Source organism: Ylistrum balloti, unplaced genomic scaffold (genome assembly GCF_031769215.1).
Source record: "Ylistrum balloti isolate Yb309-2 unplaced genomic scaffold, AGI_CSIRO_Ybal_v1 Utg370240, whole genome shotgun sequence".
NCBI classification, from domain to species: Eukaryota; Metazoa; Mollusca; class Bivalvia; order Pectinida; family Pectinidae; genus Ylistrum; species Ylistrum balloti.
Window position 1 is genome coordinate 421,789 of NW_026782195.1, and position 10,250 is coordinate 432,038.

Here is a 10,250-nt window from a genome sequence, read left to right on the forward strand (position 1 = left end):
ATGGATCGATGATTTCAGAAAGTTTGATTACATATCTTTTTACAAAAGGGAAAACTGTAAGCGATATTGTAATAAAGACAACGTCAAGCTGACATATTGTTTGTGAAGACCAGTCTACCAAGGCATTGACTTACAAACACAATCAGCCGTAAACTCCGTGTTGTTCTGTAGTTCCGCGAGAAGAATTGTTTTAAGACTAGGTCTGTAAAGGTATTGCTTTGTTACCTTGTCATTGTTAGATTAGAAATGGTTTGGAACCCTATAACAAACCACCAGTCTATACAAGGTGTTACATGTCACACACAAACTTGCCTTTTAACAGTAATGATTTTTTTTTTCTGACGTTAAATATAGTAGACTTCAAACTGAAACGTATGTTTATCGAAAACATAGACATCACAATAAACATTACAAAACCCACCCCTTCCCCCACCACACACACAAAAAAAAAATAAAATAAAATAAAAATAATAAAAATAAAATACAAAAAACGAGTTCAGTTTGTACTGCCTCCAAAGAGTAAGTATCATTAGCACGTGGTTAGTAGTGTTCAAACACAGCTTGTACATGGTTAACAGTTTACACACGGGTTAGCATTGTTTACACACGACTTGTATTGTTTACACACAGTTTTTACATGTAAGGATCATTTGCACACGTGTTAGCATTGTTTACACACAATTTGTATTGTTTACACACAGTTTTTGCATGTAAGGATCATTTACACATGGGTTAGCATTGTTTACACACGATTTGTATTGTTTACACACAGTTATTACATGTAAGGATCGTTTACACACGATTAGTATTGTTTACACACAGTTTTTACATGTAAGGGTCATTTACACACGATTAATATTGTTTACACACAGTTTTTACATGTAAGGATCATTTACACACGATTAGTATTGTTTACACACAGTTTTTACAAGTAAGGATAATTTAAACACGATAAGTATTGTTTACACACAGTTTTTACATGTAAGGGTCATTTACACACGATTAGTATTGTTTACACACAGTTTTTACAAGTAAGGATCATTTACACACGATAAGTATTGTTTACACACAGTTTTTACATGTAAGGGTCATTTACACACGATTAGTATTGTTTACACACAGTATTTACAAGTAAGGATCATTTACACACGATAAGTATTGTTTACACACAGTTTTTACATGTAAGGATCATTTACACACGATTAGCATTGTTTACACACAGTTTTTACATGTAAGTATCATTTACACACGATTGGTATTGTTTACACACAGTTTTTACAAGTAAGGATCATTTACACACACGATTAGTATTGTTTACACACAGTTTTTACATGTAAGGGTCATTTACACACGATAAGTATTGTTTACACACAGTTTTTACATGTACGGATAATTTACACACGATTGGTATTGTTTACACACAGTTTTTACATGTAAGGATCATTTACACACGATTGGTATTGTTTACACACAGTTTTTACATGTAAGGATCGTTTACACACGATTAGTATTGTTTACACACAGTTTTTACATGTACGGATAATTTACACACGATTTGTATTGTTTACACACAGTTTTTACATGTAAGGATCGTTTACACACGATTGGTATTGTTTACACACAGTTTTTACATGTACGGATAATTTACACACGATTAGTATTGTTTACACACAGTTTTTACATGTAAGGATCGTTTACACACGATTGGTATTGTTTACACACAGTTTTTACAAGTAAGGATCATTTACACACGATAAGTATTGTTTACACACAGTTTTTACATGTAAGGGTCATTTACACACGATTTGTATTGTTTACACACAGTTTTTACATGTAAGGATCATTTACACACGATTTGTATTGTTTACACACAGTTTTTACATGTAAGGATCATTTACACACGATTAGCATTGTTTACACACAGTTTTTACATGTAAGTATCATTTACACACGATTGGTATTGTTTACACACGATTAGCATTGTTTACACACAGTTTTTACATGTAAGTATCATTTACGCACGATTAATATTGTTTACACACAGTTTTTATATGTAAGGATAATTTACACACGATAAGTATTGCTTACACAAGGGCCGGTGGTCTACACACGGCTGTTATTGTTTACACACGGTTAGAATTGCTTACACAAGGGTCGGTGGTCTACACACGGCTGTTATTGTTTACACACGGTTAGAATTGCTTACACAATAGGCGGTTGTCTACAAATTACACATTAACTTAAATAGTTGAGAAGAATCCCATTTGATAATTTACTGATTAGACTACCAAGAGACCTGCTAATCTGAAATACCTGATCAAACTACATAAATACCCGAAACGTTAGTAATTGGGAAGACTAATACAAATACTCCTGTCCGGGTGTAACTTAGCGTCCTTTACTCAGTCAGTACAGGAAACGTACACCTGTCCGGGTGTAACTAAGCGTCCTTTACTCAGTCAGTACAGGAAACTACACCTGTCCAGGTGTAACTAAGCGTCCTTTACTCAGTCAGTACAGGAAACTACACCTGTCCAGGTGTAACTAAGCGTCCTTTACTCAGTGAGTACAGGAAACGTACACCTGTCCAGGTGTAACCTGGCGTCCTTTACTAAGTCAGTACAGGAAACGTACACCTGTCCAGGTGTAACCTAGCGTCCTTTACTCAGTGAGTACAGGAAACGTACACTTGTCCGGGTGTAACTAAGCGTCCTTTACTCAGTAAGTACAGGAAACGTACACCTGTCCGAGTGTAACTTAGCGTCCTTTACTCAGTGAGTGCAGGAAACTTACACCTGTCCGGGTGTAACTTAGCGTCCTTTACTCAGTCAGTACAGGGAACGTACACCTGTCCGGGTGTAACTAAGCGTCCTTTACTCAGTGAGTACAGGAAACGTACACCTGTCCAGGTGTAACTAAGCGTCCTTTACTCAGTGAGTACAGGAAACGTACACCTGTCCGGGTGTAACTAAGCGTCCTTTACTCAGTCAGACAGGAAACGTACACCTGTCCGGGTGTAACTTAGCGTCCTTTACTCAGTCAGTACAGGAAACGTACACCTGTCCGGGTGTGTCCTAGTGTCAAGTACGGTATACGGACGTATGTTATCTAGTCAACATATATGACGCACTAAGTAGCGTCTCAATGTAAGTACAATGTACACCTGTTAGTCGGTAAGAACGCTCTATTAGTGACCAGGTACATTGTGAGCTGTATCTTACATAATGGTTTACGTTACATATCTGACGGAGTTTTAGCGGGCCCAAGTACACGTCTCTCTTTGAATTGTCGCAGAAAGAATTGTACAAGGTATCTTGAGTTTGAAATTCTACCAGTACGGTCTCCAAGGCTGGTGGGCGTGACCAGCTGTATGAGTAGTGGTAGACATAGCCTTCGCGAGAAACAAACACGCGTCTTTTAGAATATGTTTTCATTCTTTATATGTAAAAATGAAAAGAATATGATACAATGGAACGAGATAAGATGTTCCCCCAGGCCGATAACACTGCAAACAGACCTGATAAATATCTTATATAATGAATAAGTAATTATCAAATAACTTATTAATGTTTTACGGGCTGCCATTGATATATAAATATAATTTTGTGGTTAACCCATTTTAAATGGACCACGGTATCTCATTAAGATGATATTAAGAGAGTGATTTATGTTTAAAGAAAATGTCAAGTTTTTTCCTCACATATATATGTAGATAATATTTCAGACACTCGAGATAGACAAGAGATTATAGATTTGAAATTAATGTATATAATTGGAGATATTAAAATTACGATATATACACATATATGTAAGGAGAACACAGACATTTTTGTACACATCATCATATGGACATGCACCAAGAACCAACGGGAATCTACGACGTTAATTAAAACAATAAAAAATGGAAAAATAGAAATAACAACTAAAATCCCAGATAACTTATTGAAAAAATCACGCAATAGTTGTTTAATGATGGACCACGGGCGAAGAGCGTTTGGTCAGCCCTCCAAGTCTGATGGTGGACTAAAACGCTTGCACCAGGTGTTCACATCTACTACACGTCTGTACCACGTGTAAACATCTACTACACGTCTGTACCACGTGTAAACATCTACTACACGTCTGTACCACGTGTAAACATCTACTACACGTCTGTACCACGTGTAAACATCTACTACACGTCTGTACCACGTGTTATAATCTACTACACGTCTGTACCACGTGTTATAATCTAATACACGTCTGTACCACGTGTAAACATCTACTACACATCTGCACCACGTGTTATAATCTACTACACGTCTGTACCACGTGTTATAATCTAATACACGTCCGTACCACGTGTAAACATCTACTACACATCTGCACCACGTATTATAATCTACAACACGTCTGTACCACGTGTTATAATCTACTACACATCTGTACCACGTGTAAACATCTACTACACGTCTGCACCACGTGTTATAATCTACTACACGTCTGTACCACGTGTTACAATCTACTACACGTCAGTACACGTGTAAACATCTACTACACGTCTGTACCACGTGTAAACATCTACTACACGTCTGTATCACGTGTTATAATCTAATACACGTCCGTACCACGTGTAAACATCTACTACACATCTGCACCACGTGTTATAATCTACTACACGTCTGTACCACGTGTTATAATCTAATACACGTCCGTACCACGTGTAAACATCTACTACACATCTGCACCACGTGTTATAATCTACAACACGTCTGTTCCACGTGTTACAATCTACTACACGTCAGTACACGTGTAAACATCTACTACACGTCTGTACCACGTGTAAACATCTACTACACGTCTGTACCACGTGTTATAATCTACTACACGTCTGTACCACGTGTTATAATCTAATACACGTCCGTACCACGTGTAAACATCTACTACACATCTGCACCACGTGTTATAATCTACAACAAGTCTGTTCCACGTGTTACAATCTACTACACGTCAGTACACGTGTAAACATCTACTACACGTCTGTACCACGTGTAAACATCTACTACACGTCTGTACCACGTGTAAACATCTACTACATGTGCATACATGGATACATATAGGGCATTAAAAGGATTTGCATTTCATATGTGACTTTACGAATCAAGTCTTAGAAGTATTTTTATCATTGAGAGCCTCGAGGAGCAAAAATTAAAGTTTGAGACAACAAGTTTAAGATACCTAATATCACTTTACTAAGAACATTGACATTTTGACAGGTTTTAAATCCAAATGTCTGTCCATGTAATGATGCCACACCCCCAATTTCTGACTTGCTCAACCAATGATAAACATTCCAGGTTATAATTCACTAATGACATATACAAAAAATATCATCTTGGCAGATTCACTGGACAACAGGTGGATTATCTGACTGAGGTATATACATGGATAATGAACAAACATTAATGACAAAACATCCCTTATGGATCTTAGCACCCACCACTATTTGGTCTTTATATCTTTATAAATTATATATCATTTCCTTTCTTTCTTCTGTTATTACACTCATTTATATGTATTGAAGAAATAGTGATAACGATCTTTAATTGTCAAATCTAATTTGGCCATCTGTTAGCCATTTTGTTTTTCTAATCGCAAATTTTAAAGTGTTAAACTAGAAACCAGGAGGAACTTTTATATTAAATTTCAGAAAGATGCATCCAGTTCTTCTCAAGTAAAGCATAACAAGAAATGTTTAGGAATGAATTGACACTGGACACTGGGTGATTTGAATAATGGGCTAAAAATTAATTTTGAGGACAAAATTTGGTGTTAAGGAATACTTTCCTAGAATTGGTTTTATTCCTCTCTAAAACTGACTGAACTTTATTTGTATGAATTGATTGTAACATATCTCACTGAGATATGGCAGGAAAGACTGGTGCAAGTAAAGTGAAAATCAGATGCCAGACAGACAGCTTAATCTGTACTATGTAATACTGTCAGTCACTGACAGATATATATAAAATTATTCTCATTCATAGTCACACTGGCAAAAAAGAATTTTAAAACATGGATTTTTTTTACAGACTTATTACATCTTAATATTTTGTTTTACCCTTTCATAAAGGATACTGGTCTGGTGTTTTACAAACCTGTATAAGACAGAAAGAACACTTCACAAAAATATAGCTGCAAATTAATTTATTTTTCTTCAATACTTCATTTATACAATTAGTGACATTTTAATATCTATAAAGAATGAAGTGGATCTAATATTTACAACTTGTTACATTGATTTCTTTTTATAATAAAATTTTTCATTTTCATTGAGAATAAAATTGTTTAAAATGTAATAAAAAGGATTAGTTAAAACATTAAGCTCCAAAAGGATGTCTACACTGTGAGTGACAAAGAAAAAAAGCAAAAATTGGAAATCAAATTTCTTGAATCATAAAATTTAGCATAAACATCGTGACACTTCAAAAACACAGAGAAATGAATCTGACAAAACTAGATTTATATCATCAGAAATTCATTCTATAACCATAATAAAAATTCTCTCTAAAGTACACATGCATTTTTCCCCCTAAAATGCTTTCTATTTGTGTAAGAAACTAATCTTATTAGAAAAATTGACTTACAACAAGCACTACCAAGACTCTCTATTTTGTTTAGTAATCATTTCAGTGTTGGACGGGTAAAACCTGTCAACTTTATTTTCATTCAGTTGATTATTGATGAACTGCCAAAAAACAACAGCAACAAGTGCCCTCATAGTGGGTATGGGAATAACAGGTACAATGAACAACAGGTATATATAGGAGGGACAACAGGTGTGTACAAGGAACAACGGGCGAGTTGGAGGAACAACAGGTATATATAGGAAGAATAACGGGTGTGTACGAGGAACAATGGGTGTGTAGGAGGAACAATGGGTGTGTACGAGGAACAATGGGTGTGTAGGAGGAACAATGGGTGTGTAGGAGGAACAACGGGTGTGTACAAGGAACAATGGGTGTGTAGGAGGAACAATGGGTGTGTAGGAGGAACAACGGGTGTGTACAAGGAACAGCTGGTGTGTAGGAGGAACAATGGGTGTGTACGAGGAACATTGGGTGTGTAGAAGGAACAATGGATATAAACCATGAACAATGGGTGTGTACAAGAAACAGCTGGTGTGTAGGAGGAACAATGGGTGTGTACGAGGAACATTGGATATAAACGAGGAACAATGGGTGTGTACGAGGAACAATGGATATAAACAAGGAACAATGGGTGTGTACGAGGAACAATGGATATGAACGAGGAACAATGGGAGTGTACAAGAAACAATGGGTGTGTAGGAGGAACAATGGGTGTGTACGAGGAACAATGGGTGTGTAGGAGGAACAATGGGTGTGTACGAGGAACAATGGGTGTGTACGAGGAACAATGGGTGTGTACGAGGAACAATGGGTGTGTACGAGGAACAATAGGTGTGTACGAGGAACAATGGATATAAACAAGGAACAATGGGTGTGTACGAGGAACATTGGGAATGTACAAGGAACAATGGGTGTGTACGAGGAACAATGGGTGTGTACGAGGAACAATGGATATGAACGAGGAACAATGGGAGTGTACGAGAAACAATGGGTGTGTAGGAGGAACAATGGGTGTGTAGGAGGAACAATGGGTGTGTACGAGAAACAATGGGTGTGTAGGAGGAACAATGGATGTGTAGGAGGCACAGTGGGTGTGTACGAGGAACAATGGGTATGTAGGAGGAACAATGGGTGTGTAGGAGGAAAAATGGGTGTGTACGAGAAACAATGGGTGTGTACGAGGAACAATGGGTATGTAGGAGGAACAATGGGTGTGTAGGAGGGACAATGGTTATGTACAAGAAACAATGGATATGAACAGGAAACGACGGGTGTGAACGAGGAATAATGGGTATCACAAACAATGATTATGTAGGGAAACCAACAAGTTCTTAAAAATAAAGTTTGACATAAGAAAGGAATGACATATAATTCTACCAGAGTATGAACACACCTCTGAAATTTTTGCACAACACTTTCTCCTAGAGGTGTCACAACACACACTGAAATGATCAATGTATATTGCAATACAAAAGGAATGTATTAAGATATGTATTACAATAAAATCTCAAAGGAAAAAAAGCTATAAAATTTCTGAGAATGGTGTTTAATTTGTGACAGACATGTATCACAAAACTTCCATTCATTAATATGTCTTGCTGTCCCAGATTTGACTTTTTCAAATAACTTAATCTCGAAAGATATAAAAATTCAGATTAAAATCTGATAAAGATTTTTTTAATCTTGAATAACATTGTTTACAGATGTGTTGAATAAGTGACCGAATTTCACATTTTTTAAACTCCCCCCACCCCTCCCCTCTCAGAAAAAACCCCATCGTAACCCACAATGTAAGATTTGTCCCCAATTTGACTAGTACACCCAAGGATCTAACTATATGACAGATCATTCAAGTATTTACATTTTTGAGAACTGATCTAAACACAGTTTCTTTACTTTCATATGGATGCTGACTTATAAGCAACACTTTAGTCAGGGATAAGACCTGTCACTGCAGGAAGGCGAAATCACAAACAAACCTGAAGAAAAAAGATCTACGATCCTTATAGAAAGTCTAACTGCTAGCAAGTATCACTACAATACCACAACACAATGTAAACTATCTCTTCAGTAACAATCAAGGCGAGACAAACATTATTGAGGCTGAGACATGTTAGTGAGGTTGAGACACAGGTTAAGAAGGCGGAGACACATGTTAGAGGGACTGATACACATGAAAATGAGATCAAGACACATGTTATGGCTATTGAGAAACATTTCACCAAATATGCACACCTACTCATTTCTCAACTCAATAAACAATAAACGTATCTTCTGTACAAACACTAAATCATAACACAGTATTTCTACGATGACAACACTTGCATACTATCAGGTGTTGTAACCTAAACAGATTCTCCTCTTCATTCTGATTTCGTCTGTTAGATTTATTCCATTACCACAAGGGCGACATAAATCTCAATGCGGTCAGCAAAATTTCTACAGTAAAATGTTTTTCTTTCATTCCTGATTTCCTGACACGTTCTTTAGTAAACATGCAAAACATGCACGATACGCCAACAGTAATCTGAACTTCTTGAATATCACTACAATCAGTTCTTACTAACTCAGTCCTTGACATATATATAAAAAAAAAAAAATAAAAAAAAAAGCACTGTTCTTAATTGTGATGTCAAACTGCTGCCAATTCATGCTTGGAAATCACTTCATGCACCTAGGAAATGTTTATCACATCATTTTCTTATAATCACACCTGCCCTTGAAATCACACCCTATTTTCTTTTCAGAGAAAGAAGATAGGTTTAAGCCTGTAAAATGTTGTTGACTGTTCTACCAATATAATATTCAGCCTTTCTCCTCTATGTCTTCTATAAGCCCACAAAGTTATAAAGCTGAAATTTATACGTTTGTACTTATTTAAATAAACTTTCTGTATTATGTTACCACAATAGGATATCTTAGCACATGTCACATGGAAGTTTTACACTTTTAACAGCTAGCTGTATCTAAAATCTCACCTTTACCAATGTGTATTTGTATGTATATACCGAGTTTCTTTGTTTGAGAATGGCTATAAAAAAACAGGGAAAATAAAAGATGACATCTACAAGTACATAAAGGGAAAAACATATTGTGTACATGTAAAATGACATTTGGAGATTTTTTTGCCGGTAGTTGTAAAAAAAAAAAAAAAGAATAATTTTCGGATCGGAGTTAGGTTGAGTTTCCAGGGTTTATTTCGGAGGTTGAAATTCCTGGACCCAGAATATAATGTTGATGAACCGTGAACTTGATGATGTTTAGCATTATAAAACAACAGCTTGTATCCAATGAACATCTAGTACAAAAAAAAGAATCTGTTCCCGTGGAGTTCTTTATTTTTCTTTCTTTTATTGTAAATCATGGCCAAGAAATAAAGATACATATTAAAAAAATTAACTATATAAGTTATAAAATCTACAACAACTTGAGCATTTAATAAAAACAAACAATGGAATAAATGTTTATAATTGACTTCCAAAATTTAATTTTCACAAAAAGTTTATATTTTTATTTTAATTTGTCTCTGTATTATTTTACATAATAAAATTTTAGCTACCATATTGTAAACAATTTTGGTTAAAAAAAAATTGTACAAAAATATTAAACTTTTTCTTCTTCTCT